Genomic DNA, 4,646 nt, shown 5'->3' with positions numbered 1-4,646 from the left:
ACGTTGCTTTTTCATACGTCAGTGGGCTAATTTGCCTAATCTTCGCGGTACTTTAGACCCCGGTGGAAACGCAGACAACCATTGGCTGAAGGAACCTTTTAGTTCCTGGTAAAGTAGTTCCTGGGACTGAAAGTTCCGGGTAATTTCGGTGGAAACGCGGCTTAAAGCGTCAGATCATCCTTCAATAGACACTGAAAGAGTGTCATGAAGAGCAATTAGTCAGTTTGGGAACCAGAAACCACATCAACCAGCGCCCTAACCACAGTACCATCACCCAGCACCCTAACCACACCCTACCCACAGCACTGTCACCCAGCGCCCTAACCACACCCTACCCACAGCACTGTCACCCAGCACCCTAACCACACCCTACCCACAGTACCATCACCCAGCACCCTAACCACACCCTACCCACAGTTCCATCACCCAGCACCCTAACCACACCCTACCCACAGTACCATCACCCAGCACCCTAACCACACCCTACCCACAATACCATCACCCAGCACCCTAACCACACCCTACCCACAGTACCATCACCCAGCACCCTAACCACACCCTACCCACAGTACCATCACCCAGCACCCTAACCACAGCACCATCACCCAGCACCCTAACCACAGCACCCTAACCACACCCTACCCACAGTACTGTCACCCAGCACCCTAACCACAGTACCATCACCCAGCACCCTAACCACACCCTACCCACAGCACTGTCACCCAGTGCCCTAACCACACCCTACCCACAGCACTGTCACCCAGCACCCTAACCACACCCTACCCACAGCACCATCACCCAGCACCCTAACCACACCCTACCCACAGTTCCATCACCCAGCACCCTAACCACACCCTACCCACAGCACTGTCACCCAGTGCCCTAACCACACCCTACCCACAGCACCATCACCCAGTGCCCTAACCACACCCTACCCACAGCACTGTCACCCAGCACCCTAACCACACCCTACCCACAGCACCATCACCCAGCACCCTAACCACACCCTACCCACAGTTCCATCACCCAGCACCCTAACCACACCCTACCCACAGCACTGTCACCCAGTGCCCTAACCACACCCTACCCACAGCACCATCACCCAGCACCCTAACCACACCCTACCCACAGTTCCATCACCCAGCACCCTAACCACACCCTACCCACAGCACTGTCACCCAGTGCCCTAACCACACCCTACCCACAGCACTGTCACCCAGCACCCTAACCACACCCTACCCACAGCACCATCACCCAGCACCCTAACCACACCCTACCCACAGTTCCATCACCCAGCACCCTAACCACACCCTACCCACAGCACTGTCACCCAGCACCCTAACCACACCCTACCCACAGCACTGTCACCCAGCACCCTAACCACACCCTACCCACAGCACTGTCACCCAGTGCCCTAACCACACCCTACCCACAGCACTGTCACCCAGCACCCTAACCACACCCTACCCATAGCACCATCACCCAGCACCCTAACCACACCCTACCCACAGTTCCATCACCCAGCACCCTAACCACACCCTACCCACAGTACCATCACCCAGCACCCTAACCACACCCTACCCACAGTACCATCACCCAGCACCCTAACCACACCCTACCCACAGTCCCGCCAACCAGCGCCACCTCACGATTTTCCAAGTAACAGCGTGCTCTGAGGAGGCGGAGTCTGCCAGTCACAGCATGTTACCGCATCCTGTTCACCAGAGACACCGGATCTCCGTGCCGAAAACCAGACTGACGCCAGGCCCTCCACCTGTAAGCAAAAAAGAAGTAACAGGAGAGCCAATCACAGGGTTTAGTTACCTGGAAACAGCCAGGTGGGGATAGAATCCTCCACATCAAATGGAGAGCAAGACGCTTGGAGCACAAGTATGAGGCACCAGGTTTTTTTTTTTTTTTTTACATTTTTATTTTTTTTAGGTAAGAATATTTATTGAATTGGCAATATTTTGTGAAACAGGGTTTTGCTTTTTTTTCTGAAATGCGACAGACAACAATCTTGAAACTTATTTTGTTTATTTTTAAACCAGTAAAATGTGACTCAGCTCCCAAAGTTCAGACATCTCCTTTCATTCTTCATAAATAAAGAAAAATAAAAAATAAAAAATAAAAATTAAAAAAACACGAACGCTATTTCCGATGACTATGATGAAAAACCCGTTGATTTCCAAGCTGAGCACAGCCATGGGACCGACTGGCGAAACCCTCCTCAGAACAGTGGGGGTGTCACAGCTGGGACTGACGGGTTCGTCTGTACCCCCCCAGTCCCACCGCTGCACCTCCTCCACATCCACAGGGGCGTTGGTCAAGGGTCCAGTTCCGACCACAGTCTTTAGAAGCTGGCCCACAAAAGGGTTTGTTTTCTGTTGTCAGTCAGCCAGCCTGAATCCTATAGACAATTTAAACCATGGGTCTCACTGGGGAGCTGGAGATTTCCTTGATTGACACAAAAATAGACAGGGGAAAAACGACTTGAACAAGTGACAGTTCCATCAGAATCACATGAACACCAACACTAAGGTGCCTCCTAGTAGCTTTGACATAAGATTCATCAGTCAGGCCAGATCACTCCCTTCACATAACCCCGCCCCACCCAAACGAACTAAAATCACACACAGTCCAGAATCATTCCTACAGCTTAGAAAACACTAAACAAACAACTTTACCTCAGCCCACAAGGGAGGCTAGTGTGGAAATGGGCTTTCCTGAATAATTCAAACGAACGGAATTGATTATCGCTTAGCAGAGTAGAGCGAGGCTAAATGACTGAGCTCGTCGAAAAGGGCTGGGGGCGGGGTCTTCGTGGCAACGTCACATCAACAAGACCAGCTATTCATCAACTCTCCATTTAAAACAAACTTCATTTACATTACAAACCAGGCGCTAAGAACCGACAGCGTAAATCTGGGCTGATGGAGGCGGATCGCTCACTTCAAAACCAGCTCACATTGCGCGAGGAATGACAGGAGGAAACGCGAGAACCCATGCGGCACCGCTCCCGCGGTTTCTCGTTATTAGTGGACACAGCCAACTGCCATTTCCGGGAAAATATGTAAACAATTCAGCGAGCTGCGAACCCCCTTTATTGGTCTTACAGCGATGCGAGATAAGGGGACTTAAAAAGTAACTTTTCCAATCTGATCACAAGGAGCTTGCTGACCGTTGGTCGCCCGCCTGCACGTTTTGCCCAGTTTGGATTTTGATGATACAGTCGCAAAATGCGCAGCACGAGATCTTGCCAAACATCAGCGCACGCCAGCACGGACAGGAGGCCCGCGCGCGGAGACGAATCCCTTTCAAACGGAATCCACTGACCTGACACCGCTGTCAACGAAATGATACGGACGGGTGAAAACAGAGGTGTTTGTATCACTTCAGTGGCCGTAAGACACAATTCAATACTGTTAAAATAGGAAAATAAAATCGGGTGAATGCGTTTACGTTGTTTTCAGTAATTCCAAGTAAAATAATTAACATTTTCCTTCATTTGAGCTAATCTGAAAGGACGTGTAGTACAACTGTCAAGGAGATTTGCTGAATCTTTTGTTTATACCCATCCACAAAACGTCTTCTAAAATGACAAGCTAGATAGCAAAACGATTATCCACTACTCTGATATAGTTTTAAATTCCTAATTTGTCTAAAACCATGTGTTCAGTCAAACGAGGGTCATTATCTCTTTCATTATTTTAAGAGTCTTGCGTGTTTCCCAAACTATGGGAATTTTGACATGACCTGCCATTGATGCGGTGATCTGACCCATGATACACTGCTTTCAAACGGCTTGGCATCTTTAGGGTCAAGCGCCCTACACCGAACACGACAGCTCGCGTACCGGGTGACGCGGTATTCACAACCGTACATGACGGTTTAAAACGGACTCCTCCAAGTTTAATTTTTGGAGGAGAAAAAGGTCCACACACATTCTGTTCGAACAATTAAGTTGTTCACCAGAACAAGCAATGGGTTGGTTATAAAGGATAACCGTTCCGCAGCTATAACACACGTTCTCTGATATTTTGGGTAACTGGGTAATGTAGCCATGTAAACGTATAGAGCACGAAGCACAAACATTACAGGATCACGCATTAAATTTCTTGAGAGATCATTTTTTGCTACCGGTCATTCTTGTACATGGTACATGTTTGTGGAAGCGAAGTCAGGAAAGATACAGTTGGCAAAACTCAAGACTGCTGGAGGAGAATTATATATATATAAAATTTAAAAAAAACTTTTAGTTATGACAGGTCTACACCTTTCAAACATTCATGATATTTCAAACTAAAACAGAAAAGCATTAGACATAAAACGACAGTTCTAGTCAAAAAACATGGATTTCCTGCCTGTCTCTTTGTACAAGATTGAACATATCAGGACACAGGGACGACATTTCAAGTAATTAAAAAATAAAAATCTGACAGCCAACTGTGCATTTATCAGAATTCCAACTTCACAAAGCGAACTGCAATGATTACACTGGGAAATAAAAAAACAGAAAACAAAACAAAAAGAAAACAAAATCTCACACACTCACATAGGCAGGTTATGCTGTTAAATTTACAGTAAGAACACCTACAAAGTCCTGTCTGTCAAATCTGGGTTCTAGAATGCAGGAAAGCAAAGGG

The sequence above is a fragment of the Anguilla anguilla genome, chromosome 6, assembly GCF_013347855.1.
Source record: "Anguilla anguilla isolate fAngAng1 chromosome 6, fAngAng1.pri, whole genome shotgun sequence".
In the NCBI taxonomy this organism is placed as follows: domain Eukaryota; kingdom Metazoa; phylum Chordata; class Actinopteri; order Anguilliformes; family Anguillidae; genus Anguilla; species Anguilla anguilla.
Note: the sequence above shows the minus strand (reverse complement) of the source record.